Consider the following 13,165-nt stretch of genomic DNA (forward strand, 5'->3'; position numbering starts at 1 on the left):
TCTTTCCCTTTTGTAGTTCATCCATCCCATATCCAGCCCAAATACCAGGTGCAGCAGGAAGCAGTGTGCCCTAGCTGCAGAATTATTTCCTTCTGCCATTAAAAGAAATTTTAATGCACAGCAAGCGCCACTGAAGTGCAAGTGAAGGGCCCATTCCATAAAAGATTTAGACACTTTCTCGGTGTATACTTTTGATTTGTACAGCAGGGAGCTTGTACTTGGGAAGAAAAAGGGGAGGGGGGGAGGACTTTGCTTTAAATTACAGCTTTTTTAAAAATTCATTTTGCATTCAAAAGTGTAAATATATTTTCTCTTTCTCTTGCCTTGATTTATGACCTTATAAAAATGAGATAGAATCAGTCCAGAAAGAAACAAAGGTTAGGTCTTCCCAGAGCCTGAAGCCTTTGTGTAAGTCCCTGAAGAACAGCTGTGCAAATTACATTTGCTGCTATCAGATAAAGTGGAGACAGAGAGCAGTTTTTCTAACAGGATCTGGACAAGATTCCATTTTACTTTGTCGTTTTGAATGCAGGTTTGATTTTGTTTGCTGGTAGTCACAGCCTTTAATGTTACCTTGCCAAAAATGGCTATTGCAGGAGAACTCGCATCAATATGATATCAGCACAGGCAGAGAGAGAAACATCCTGTTTATGTGAATGTCCCTAACAAAAGAAGTCAAGATCTAAACAGATAGAAGAGAATGCCAGTAACCATGAAACAAACTACATGCCAGATGTTAGTCATGCTGCTTAGAGATCTAGGAGAGGTTGATCAGCTATTATGTTGATGAGTGCAGCTTATGAACCTGTAGAGAAGGGAAGCAATAGTTGTCATTTGCATGATTGAAGTCTTGTGTAGTACTTCTTAAATCATAAATAATTTCCTTTTACCTGAGTGTATTAATTAAAAGGTTACATTTTAAGGCACTCACTTTCCTTTCTTTACAAGTTCATATAAAGCATTCAGAAGTAGAAATTAATTTTGTTTTATAGACTAAGAGAGCCACAGAATCCCAAATGAAATTAGGTTGAAAAGGACTTCTGGTCCTAGCCCCTGCTCAGAACATGGCCAGGTTCAAAGTCACAAGTTGCTCAGAGCCTTTAGTTAAATTTGAGTATCTCTACGGAAACCAGCGGTTTTTTCATTGCTTAACTTTCTTCAAAGTGGAGTTGTTTTTCCATCCATCCTACTAACCAGAATTTTCCTTGCTGAAGCTTGTGTCTGTTGCCTCCTGTCCCTTCACTGCGCACCTCTGAGAGGACCCATCTCTGCTGTAGTCCTCCAAAGGCCCTGTCAGGCTGCTGCTATGTTCACCCTGAAGCCATCTCTCTTCCAGGCTGGACAGGCTCAGTTCTCTCAGCCTCACTTAGCTGGCAGGAGCTCCAGCCCCAGTCATCTTGGCAGCCCTCTGCTGAGCTCACACCGTTTCTTGGATCTCAATTCTCTTCCGGAGGATGTAAAACTGGACACAATGGCTTCACCAACACCACAGAGGAAAGCTGTGGCCTTCCACATGCTGACTCTATTGGTTTGACCTGTGTGTTTACTGAGGGTACACTCCATCCCTCTGTCCAGGTGGCTGAGGAAGATGTTTAACAGTGCCAGCACTGGTATTGTCATTCACAACCAGCTGCTAACTATACTGACTGCTGAATGTTGTCTTTTGAACCCAATGGTCCAGCTTCTCATCCATCTAGTATTGGTCATTTCTGAACCACGCTTAAATTCTGCTACCTCTTCTCTCTCCTGTGATGGAGGTAACTTGGAGCAGAATATTCAGAACTCGCAGAATTTAGCAAGTTGTATAAATAAAATCAGAATCTGATTATTCAGCCTGCTTTTCATTTCGACATTTTTTTTTAGAAGGTAGCTGTGTTTCTCAAAGACTAATAGGAGTCTATTTTTTTTGTTTAAATCTCCTTTGGGTTTCCAGAAATTTTTGAGAATGGGTAGTGTGGGAAAGACTAAGGCTGAAAGTGAAGGGACTGAAGCCGAGACCAGCAAAGTATGGATTTGTACAGGAATAAGACCTGTATATACACAAAAGTATTTGTAGCTAGCAGACACTCTAAGCACTCTTGCTACTCTGTGTAGTTTCGCTGTTTGACTAAGGAAGGAGATATTTCCCCTGCAGCAGTGCATCCTTTTTTCAAATAAAAAATTTTCACAAGAGCCTTTGAATTTTGATAGAACTTGAGCAGGTTGAAAAGAAATACCTGGCTTTTCTTGGTTTATTGATATTAGGCAGATTTTTCAATAGTATCAAATAACCTGTTTCACTATATTAGTAAGCACTCATTATTTTGGATTGTATTAAAGTATATGAGGAACAGTAGCAGCATTATTAAATCATTTTATGTTGCATATCTGCTTGATAATCAGGTTGTGTAGTCAAAATGAAATAATTACATAGCGTGAATCCCAAATTTACAAAACAGTGTTTCACGGGATCTTTTGAAATGTTGGTTCTCTATTTCAGGTAGCTTTCTTACTTTCTGAAACTGCTGAGAGTTGTGGTGGACCACATACTTCCAAGATTCACAATTCATGACATGGTCAGATTTCACTGTTTTGACCAGCCCAAGGTGGTGGAGACACCTTATGCCTCATTGCTCAAAGCAGCACTTGGTGGGCATTTCTTGATCCCTGGTTTTTTTTCTGTACTGTAACCTGGTAGTAATGAATGGTTCTTCTGGCTCTTTCTTGCCTGGCAGGTAATAGTGGGAGCTTCCAAGCTACACCAAGGTCACAGTTAAGTCTGTCCTAAGATGTAGTGCAGATTTTAAGCATAGGGAGTAAGAGGGGCACGCCCAAAACAAAGGGAAGTAAGGGTAAATAAAATTTAGCGCGTCTTCAAGGTGCTCATGTTGTGTGAATACATCTGTGCATTATCATTGTGTTCATTACATATTTTTCTCAGACGCATCAGCCTTAAGAGCAAAGGTAAGGTGACATTGTAGCATGACGTCCTTTTCTAAAAGCCTGTGAATGGGGGGTTAGATTTTAACTCTTCTCCCTTTCTCTTCTCTTCTTGAATATAAAATGGTTTCTAGCTGGGCTGTTTAAAAGATTCATATGGAGAGTGCAATTTGTGTTGGTGATTCATTTGTAAAGCTTCAGGTGAGGGAAATGAAAACCTGCAAAGAATTTCCAGCAGAAAATTGTATGTGGAGGAGTTAGACAACAATTTCCTGTATGGACCAAAGCCTTCTGTATAGCTGAGTGTCAAAACTGCAGCAGTCACACTACATTGACTCCCACGCTGGCATTTTGCTATTGCCTCTATATGCACTAGAGCAGGCAAAGACAGAACACTCTGAACTGCGTTTTTGAAAGCCAGGATGTAGAATTCAACCTTCCAGAAAGCAAAACATCATCAACAAAAGACAGTGATTGTTGGCTTTAAAGCCACCTGGGAGCAGGGGGAGAACATGTGCTCAAGCATTCAGAAAGCCGAGGCAGCCTCACATTGTTCTGCTCCTGATTTTGCCAGTGAGATGTGAAACTGAAACAGTTGTGTTGCTGATACAGAGAAAAAGCAAGTTGCCTACCTGTGCTGGCCTTGAAGGCTGCTCTCCTCCTGAGATAATTCTGTTTATTTTGCTTCTTCTCCTGCGCCTTATGCTGGAATAAAACAGGAGAAGGACAAGGGTGGGAGATAAGGGGGCACAGCCACTGCCAGCAGTTTGGAAATCTCAGTGGCTTTTGAGCACCTCCAGGCCCCCTGACTACACCAGCACAAGCCAGTGTTGTGCTGCTACGAGAAGAGAGCAAGCGCTGCACTCTGGAGAGCAGCACCTAGAGTTGCCCCAAAGTCCTACTCCAGTGGATATGCTGGAAAACAGCTATTAAGAAGAATACAAAATTAATTTAATGACCAAAGAAATAGCCACTGAAGTTAGTAGCTGGTGAAAATGAGGCAAATCTTTTGCAATGCTTAGTTTTGCCTTGGGACAGTGGACAAGAAATGAAGTGTTGCTATCTAGAATTCCTACATATTTCTTTACACTTTTTCAGAAATAAAAGAGAAACGTTCATAAAAGTGAATGAAGCCACTTGAACCCTTTGCCCTGCAGCGCAGGTCGGCAGAGAAATGGGGAAGAATATTGTGATGCTTCCAGATTTTCCAGGAAACTAGCAATGCTCAGGAAATTGGAGAAGCTGGAGTCTCTCGCATGGATGTGTGCCAGAGACAAAAGCATTGTTATAACAGCTGAAATCTGTTTCTACAGGCCCCATTGAGCAGGGCATAAGTACGTACTTAAGCCTATCCCAAGGTAGCAAGGAGCAGAAGTGTGGGCTGAAGTTCCAGCTGCGCTACTGATAGCGTGCGGCAGCAGTGTGACTCTCACTACATCCACAGCGGCTTTGCTCTGCTTCAGCACCTCTTTGCTGTAACAAAAGTAATTATGTTGAGGTGACCGACCTGAACTGGAACATGGCTTTAGGTTATCTTTAACTTAAACTGATGAAGGCAAGGATAAATATTTACACTGTCTGATTCTACACAACTATTTAGGTGCCCCGAGCCATGTGCTAGTATTCATGTCTTTCCCTTTGGAAATTCAGGGAAGTTGGGCTCTCAGGCTCATGAGTTCTGAATCACATTTTAATTAGATGACTAAAATGCCTGTTATAAATATCTTTCTAAAAACAAAGTTTTAACTGTGAACATAATTAACTCTTGAAATCAATTTCAAAAGTCATTTCAATTTGTCATCACTTGCAGTCTTTCAGCTGATCATGAGTGTTCATAAACATACATTTCCCCCACTTGTGTGGGGTTCTTATAGGGCACATTCTAGCACTGTGCTGCATAATTTGACTCAGGTCCATGGTGTGCTTTACTGTGCATTCCTCCTGAGGGAAGAACTGTGTACACCAGGATGGCTTCTTTTGGTAGCAAGATGTGGCATGCGTGTAAGAGCCTGCTTTTCCAAGAAGGTGCCTGGCAATGTTTTATGGTAATTGCAGTTTCCTGTAACATACACTGCATGCTATAGTCAGCATCAGTCATGATCAAAGCATGACTTACTAAAACCAGATTATAATCTACCAGAGACAAGTTTCCTAGTCAGCCAGGAATGACTGCTAGATGATGCTACGCAATGTCTGGAAAGGTGATATAAATGACTTCTGAAATAACAACTTGGAACATAGTCTTGGTTTTCCAATTGCTGTACGCAGTGATTGCTTGTAGACACTGAAAAAGAGCTGTGTGAAAATTTCTGATAAAGCCACAGTTTTCTCTCATTATTTTTTCAGTGCCTTGCTGGAAAAAAAGCTCAGACAATTTCAGATTGTTACCTTGGACGTTTGCCTTTTTATCTTAGGAAAAGGAACCGAGCCTCTGAGACAGCATGAAATGCTTTAGGTGGTTCCAGGAGTGTGAGAAAGGATGTTTACTGTCTAGGCACTGATCAGAGGAGATTTTGCATCCACTAAAATGGTTTCACATCCAAGCCCTGGATCTGAATATACCCATTCAGCTTCATTTTTACAAGGCTACACATCATCCTGGGTTATTGTTTAGGAGGAATGGAGAAGGGTCAACCACAGTCAGTAGCAGATTGCTACCTGTGCACCCAGGACATTTTGCACGCCAAATAGTGTCTTGGAAGAGAGCCTTCTCCTGTGGGTTTCATGTCAGCTATTTCTGTCAAGTGGCACCTGCTTACGCTGATGGAGGAAAAGTAACTGTTGTAGTCGAGTTCTTGGTTCATGCCCTCTCCTCAGTATGTGAAACTTCGTGCAGGTTGATGGTAATGGACACTGGAAGCCTTGATAGAATGCTGGGTGTAGTGGTGTCCTTTTATGCTGCTTTGCATTTCTGGCACTCTTTTGATCCCAAGATCTATCTGTTCAGAACTGATTAAATCATCTGTGAATCATAGGAAGGCTTGGGGTGAGATTTGGCAGTATCATGGAGGGATGTGGGCAGGAAGGTTTTATGGGAGTATGGGACAACCTCAGCTTTTATTTTCTGCCACTTGGTACTTTGGTTTCATGCCTCTGGCAGGGGAACACGTACAGTGGCAGAAAGCAAGGGAGGTATACGCAAACGGTAGGAAGACAGAGCCATATGGTAGTCAGCGTGCTGATTGTCAGTGCTGTCAGTGCTAATGCCCCATAAGCCCCTCATGCTTTCCTCTGGGGAAGAAAACATTTGCATTTTAGCAGACCTTGGTAGCTGTTGAAGTCTTTGTGGCCAAGCCAGAGGCTCTGGACGTATGGCTGGTGTCCTAATGGAAACGATGGCTGTGATGTCCATAATCTTGATAGCAGGGCTGGCAAGCAGCACCTGGCTAGCTGCTTGACCAGAGATTATCTGTGACAGTTCTAAAGAAGAAAAATGGAAGAATTTGGCAGTTTTAGTCCAGCAGTCTCACAGTGTTCTTGAAACTGGATGAACTCTGATTTACTTCACTACCCTAAATATACCAGGGAGTCCTTTTATGCATGCTGGCATCTGTGGCAGAATGCAAACGTGATTTTACTCCCCGTTCCTTTACTGCTCCTCTCTTCTGTTGTGCCTACTAACTGGAAAACACGGTGAGGCTGAATGGTGTCCTCAGACTAAGTGCTGTGTATTCATCCACAGCAACACAGCCTCCAGAGAACAGGTTAAACAACAAATGGTCTGTATGCCTTACCTTACAGTTACTGTTTTCTCTACACCTTGGGTAGGACTAAGGTTTCAGACATGGAGTCTGTCTTGGAGATCCTAACAAAGAGTTTGAAATCAATTTACAATTTTCTTGTGGTGTAACCAAAGATAAACCCTGTTTATTTAATTAAGGCATGTAATTGATATCCAAGACAATGAATACGTAGGGCATGTATGTTGGACATCTACCTGAGAGCTTTGTTACCTTTGAATGAAGGATAATGTAAATGTTCTCTCCTGGCTTAATTATATTTTTCCCCCATTTTACAGGAGTGCGAATGAAAACCGAGTGCAAGATTTAGGTGTCAGCAGTGCAGCTGCCTAGGTTTGAGCTGCTTGCCTTAATTCGCTTTATAGTCAGTAGAGTTAAAAACGTCATTTGTAAGACCTGCCTTATTCAAAACACAGTGGCTGAATTCAGGCCTACAAAGTCTTCTTTCTCTCTGTTGACAGGAAAGGGGGCCTAGTTTATTGGTTCTTGTGTTGATAGACTACAGATGGCTAGAACCCAAAGGTGAAGAATCAGTGTGAGGAACTGCTTCCATTACATTATTCTCCATTTGAAATGCGTTTATTTGGTTTTTAATGAGATCCAGTGTGCTTCAAAGCTCTAAAACAGAGTAAGTTCTCAGCCATTCCCCAAGCTGGCTCAGCTTTGTTAGTGGGGCTCACAGACAAACTGTCTGGTTTTACATGACCCAATTAGTTTTAATAACTTCTCGTTCAGACAGCATTCTCACTTGCCAAAATAGAATTTTTCATGAATTACTAAATTAGTAATCTGTTCTTACTGACTGTCAGCTTCAGTGAAAGCTGATAGGAAGATGTTCTTGGCTTGTAATACAAGCCTAATACAAAGCTTGGGAAGCACTCACTACATTTCATCCTATTTTTATCAGCCTTCTCCAGCCACCTACATTCCCCTTTTCCCAGGTGCCTTTTATTAGCTTGTTGAAAATCTGTGGGAAGTGAGACACTTTAACCTTTGAAAGGTTCACAACAGGTATTTACTATTTCCTCTTCTAACAAGTCAGAAGAACCAAACAGTGTTAGAGATCGAGTCACCACACACCAGTAAAAGTAGTTTACCAGTCCATTAGTTTATTATTACTAGAAAGCTACCTAGGTCTTAATTAAACTGCAGATCTATCTGCCTGAGACTAATACAGTTTGGCAAGAATTGGGAAAGAGAAACTCAAATATGTAATTTAATATTTTTTTTTTTCTGTAGTGTCTGTTAGGGATTTTTTTTTTTTAGAATTGCTGCCTAGGACAATGTTTAGAAATAAGTATCTAGCTGTAAACATCTGACTGTATTGAGGCAGTGTAAGGTTGGGGCAATAATGTATGTCCTATTTATTATCCTATAGGTTTGACTGTTAATTGTGATGTGGGATGCTGGACTGGCTTCCAAGCTCTATTCTTCAAAAATTATGCTGCAAATGAATGAAAACACTGGAAGAAAAGGGAAGAATTGCTATTGTCTAACCACAACAGTCCAGGCAGGCTGCCATAACAGCATTTTAGAAGCTCTAATTCAATAATTAGATCCAGCTACAAATGTATTAGTTTAGCCAAGTCCTCTAGTTGGCAGAATGTCTTAAATTTCCTTTGACAAATGCTGTTGTTTGCTTAATACATTGTTAGATAGTTTACGAATTGCTTGTCTGTAAGTTACTATGTTCAATATCAACTTGTTAATTAGATTAATTTGGTTTGGTATTTTGCTAGAAAAAGGTTATTTATATGAATGTACAATTTTATTTCATTACAGTTACAGACATAATACTGTTTACCAACAGTAGCGTATCCAATTTTCAGAAAATACTGTAAATGTCTTGCAGGCAAAGGACAAAAAAGGCATTTTTCCAGGGCTTCAGTGAGAGGGAACAGTTTTTTCTTGTGGGAAAGAAAGATTCATCTCATGCCTTTTGCATGTACAATGCCCTGTGCTTACTGTGACTCTCTTCCTGCAGGTTTTACATGGCTGCTGATGGCGGCTTGTTGGGAGACTGGACTGTAAGAGTCTTGCTTTACAGTTCTGGCTGTTCCAGGTAATCTAAACACATTTCAGACAGATAAATGCATGTAGACCCCAGAGCTAGAACTGCTCTCATGTAGAAGTACACCTCTGTAGCTGAGGTTCCAGTAAATCCCACCTCTCCACAAGCCAACATCCGTAATCTTCTGTGGGTGATCTCAACTGGATCTATGTTGACATCTTAGGGAAAAGTGGTTTGCTATCCCAAATTCTTTAACTCCCCGACTCCTGTTACCTTTCAGAAATCTCCAGAGGTGCTTGTAAACAGTTAGAGGAGGCTGAAAGGGGAGCAGATTATGACAGGCAGGATAAAGACAATTTCTTCTTTTCTCCAGGTGTGCTGGATATCTCAGCACAGGGAGACCTGTTTTGGCCAGACACCTCTCCTTCCCCAGCCTTGCCCCCTTGCTGTCTGCTACTTCCTTGAACAACAAGATTGCTTTGATCATGTTTTCCCACAGTCCCTTTGAACAGATGTCCCACAGGACAACTGAATAGTCAGGAATCCCAGGAGTGCTGTTGGTGTGAGATCTGAAGGCTCATCAAGCTGTAGCTCTGGACACAGAGTTGAAAATGCCCTTGTGTGGATCCATTCCAAGCCATTTACTATACCCTAGGCACTTCCTGCACTGGCAGATGTGGAAGGCAGTATCTCTCCCTGGACTTCTGCTTATGCCTGCAGACTTGCTGGATTGAACTTTCCCTGCTTTAGCACCACCCAAATGGAAAGGACAAAGCCACCTGGATTTGTCCACAGCCTCATTACCTCTGCTGGTGCTGGTATGGTTGAATATCACTGCCTTTAATGTTATTCTTAACAATACCAGAGAAACCTATCTGGTCACTAAGCAAACCTACACCATCCCTTGTACAGTGCAGACTGTCTTCTGAACCCCCAATCAGATATGATCCTCTTTTGCAGTCATCTGCCTCCCTGTTTCTGTTCAACAGCTGCAATCCTCTTATTCAGCGGGAAAAATCAGGCATAGTTAAAAGAAAACAAAACCCAGAACAAATACAAACAAATCAAATTAAAGAAAATGTTTTAAAGCATTTCAATACTCACATGATGTTGTGAGATGGTTTCATGTCTAAAATGGTAATATTATTTCTGGCAATCTATCTCATGCTATTCTTTTGTTGATTTTTCCAACCTCTCAGGAAATTGGAATGAAAATATTTTACTGATGTTACTATCCCTGGGAAAAGCTTGTCAACATAGATCCAGGTCTATGCTGAAAACTCAAAATGTTTGGCATGTGGTTTTGTATTTTTCCTTCATCAAAGAGATTATATGGGGCTAAGGTCTGTTCACATGGAGGCAGTGAGAGATACTGGCAATGTAATAAAAAAAAAAAAGGTGACCTTTCATATCTGTGTACACATATATGCAAATATCTCTTTTTGCAAATGATAATATAATCATATGAGAAAGTCATTACATTACAGTAGCTCCCTCATACGAAAGCTGAGTAGACACTCTAGGGATGTATATGCTATAGAAAACTCTGTCTCTCTCTCTCTCTTATTTCTGTAGTGGTTCTCTAAGCAGGGGGATCAATGAAGCCTGATTTTGTATGGATTTGTGTCTTGAGGTTGAGACCCAATCTGGACTTTGAGGTCTCATATGAAGTGTTGCACTTTTTACCTCCCTGAAGCATTAACCACAGCTCTTAACTGGTTGCCTAGTTTCAGAATACTTTAAAGGACTTAATAGTTTTTGGATTTCAATACCTCTCAAATGTGCTCAATGAGCTTAAGCATTTGAAGATTCACAGAGAGGTCTCATGCTCAAAGAGGCAGTACAGTATCTTAAACACAGCTTCCACAAAATGAGGCTAAAGAGCCCTCACCCACATATGGAGAAGAAGCATAAAATATAAATTAAAACAGAAAACATGAATTTAAACATAAACAGAGAATTTAACAGCTAAGGAAGAAGAGACACATTTGCAGAATAACCATTAATCACACCGGGGAAATCTTCCATTGCCTGTGAGAATTTAGCACCTAATTGCAATTTGTCTCTTAAAATTTCCTACAAAATCTCTTCTGTAAATGTATGTAAAGCATCTCACACTGCACATTAAAAAAAAAAATCATGTATATGCCTGTGTGTCTGGGGGCTAAAGGAACTTGAATTTTAGTTGTAGCTGTCAGAAAAACTCCCCGATTCCATGGGTTCATTTATGTGTTTTCTTTTTAAATTTTTAGTTAAATGATATTGATTTGTCATTTTGAGATTTCTGTGTTTAGTTAAAAACCAACCAACCAACTAAACTGAACAAACTCCATTGAGGATCTTATTGGCTTTGGAGTTTAATTTTAGCCTGTAAGAGAAAGAGCAATAGCTCAATGACAACACTGTTTTGACAGAAAAGGCCAGACATATGAGCTTTAGAGTTTTAATTTCCCTGAGGGGTCATAAGGTTGCCTGCTACCAAGTATGTTAAAAAGACAAATCAAACTGAAGAGTTGAATCAGGTTCATTAGCTCTGGCAAATCAGTTACCACAGCAAATGCATTCTTCCTTTGGTTTGTATGAAAGCAAAAGCTTGCTACGCACCAAACAATGTAAATACAATGCCGTATATACATTAGCTTTGCCCTTGTCGTCATGGCTCAGTGATTATTAAAAAAGACCAGATTGCTAAAGGAAATGCAAAAAGATCCATTTAAGATTTCAAACCCCCTCCTGATAAGCCTCCTACACACCTGTCCTCTGACCAGTGCTATAATTCAGGTTCAAACCACAGCACCAACAAACCCAGCGGCGCAGGATGCTCCTGAGCTCTCTTATCTTTGAGTGCTGAAGAGTCAGTAGCAGGGATCATGTCCCAATTCCATGGATGATTCACAGGCAGGACACAGGCTGAGCAGTCATCTGAAGATGCTCTGAGAGTTTTGAAGGCTGGAAGAGGTGCTGAGGGCAGAGGGGCAGGTGGCTCTTAGTGAGGTGTAGGGAGAAAGGGTCAGGTGCTGAACTGAAGAGGTTCACAGGCTGTCAAGAGAAAACTGGGGGTTAAGAGAGGCAGATTCAGACTTTCCAGCTATGAGTCACACAAATCATGAAACCACTTGAAATATTTTACCTACTCATACATCTCTTTTATCTTTAACCTCTTCCTTCTTTTTTGTAGTTATTCTCCTGTTCTGCTTTCTTTCAAATCACACCTTGCACTGTTTTCCTGCTTCCTGGTCCCCTGTTCCCATTTTGGTATCTTTCTGTTGCTGAGCATTCATTACATTTTCCAGATCTTTCACATTTTGGAAATGCTACAAGCAGTACTTCTGAGCTTAAGTCACTGAATATTTGGTCTATATGATGACACGGTACTAAACAGTTTTTTAAAAAAAATATTACTTGCAAAACTAAATTGATTTTTTTTTTTTAAGTCTGCACTACCCAAATACATGCCCCCAATCTACATAGCTCTGATAACGAATTTGTGCTATTTATATCCATAGTAAATTGGTGATATTCAACGTTTAAAATGCAACTGAGGTCCCACTCTTTGATCAGGTGGAAGGGAGATAAAAACTCAAAAGTCGCAAGCAAGTTATTCAGCCAGAAAGCAGATCCCTAGCAACTCTGAGGTGTGGACAGGTTGGTTTTGTTCTGAAGCTGAGTGAACCAATGAAGAATTGCCGAAGCAGAAAAAGGTGAGAGGTTCCCAGACTTCTGCACTGCTGTCTCCAGCTCACAGCACGGTGGCTGAATGGTCACTCTCTGCACTTGTGCTGTGGATGAAGTGATGAGGGGCACACGTGTCCCTTCTTGGGACTGGGAAATGTGTTCCAAGACTGCTCTGAGGCACTGAAGTGGCAGAATGGAGCAAAGCCTTTCCCAGGCCTTCTCTTTTATGGGGTCATTGCACATGTTGTGTTTAAAGCCAGAAACAAAAATCTGCCAGGCCAGGCTCCTCCATGTCAGGAGCCCAAGAGCTGGCAGGATCTCGGAGCATGTCAGGCGCAGTCTGCAATTCATGTGCACTGGAGTAATATTTGGCAAACTAAAATTTGTAGGATACAATTGTCAAGAGAGCATCCCACAAAAAGGAATCTCCTTTGATGTTCATCTGGATGTTGTATGGGAGGTGGGCAGTACACAGCTCACCTCTTCCTGTATGGGAAAAGAGGTGTTGTGAAGAAAAACCTGCTTGCCTGCTTTTTGAAGAGATGGGAAGAAGAAAATAAACTCAGTTTCTGAAAGGGTAGGAGAGCATCAACCCCCATCCCACTCCAGCAGGATTGCCCGGGGAAGGGGAAGTAGTGATTGGCTGGTTGTGCAGCAGGTGGTGGTGTTTTGGAAAAAAACTTGCTTTCTTTTGAATGCCTCCTGCCCAGGTCCGGGAGAGCAAATATTCAAAAAGGACTGATGCCTGTCAATGACATATGGCTCCCACACACCAGTACTCTGCAATTCTGTTTCTGCAGTGCCTATCTCCACATCATGT

The 13,165-nt window shown here is 41.3% G+C and overlaps 1 long non-coding RNA gene across 1 annotated transcript in view; it reads right to left on the reverse strand.

Annotated features, from left to right (window-relative positions):
- Window positions 1–13,165, reverse strand: part of LOC108445963 — a 35,578-nt gene that overhangs the window by 17,794 nt on the left and 4,619 nt on the right. The window contains exon 2 of the long non-coding RNA XR_001861056.1: window positions 11,424–11,709. This is a non-coding gene — a long non-coding RNA (uncharacterized LOC108445963). The remainder of the gene's footprint in view (window positions 1–11,423; window positions 11,710–13,165) is intronic.

Source organism: Corvus brachyrhynchos, unplaced genomic scaffold, assembly GCF_000691975.1.
Source record: "Corvus brachyrhynchos isolate BGI_N302 unplaced genomic scaffold, ASM69197v1 scaffold84, whole genome shotgun sequence".
NCBI lineage: Eukaryota > Metazoa > Chordata > Aves > Passeriformes > Corvidae > Corvus > Corvus brachyrhynchos.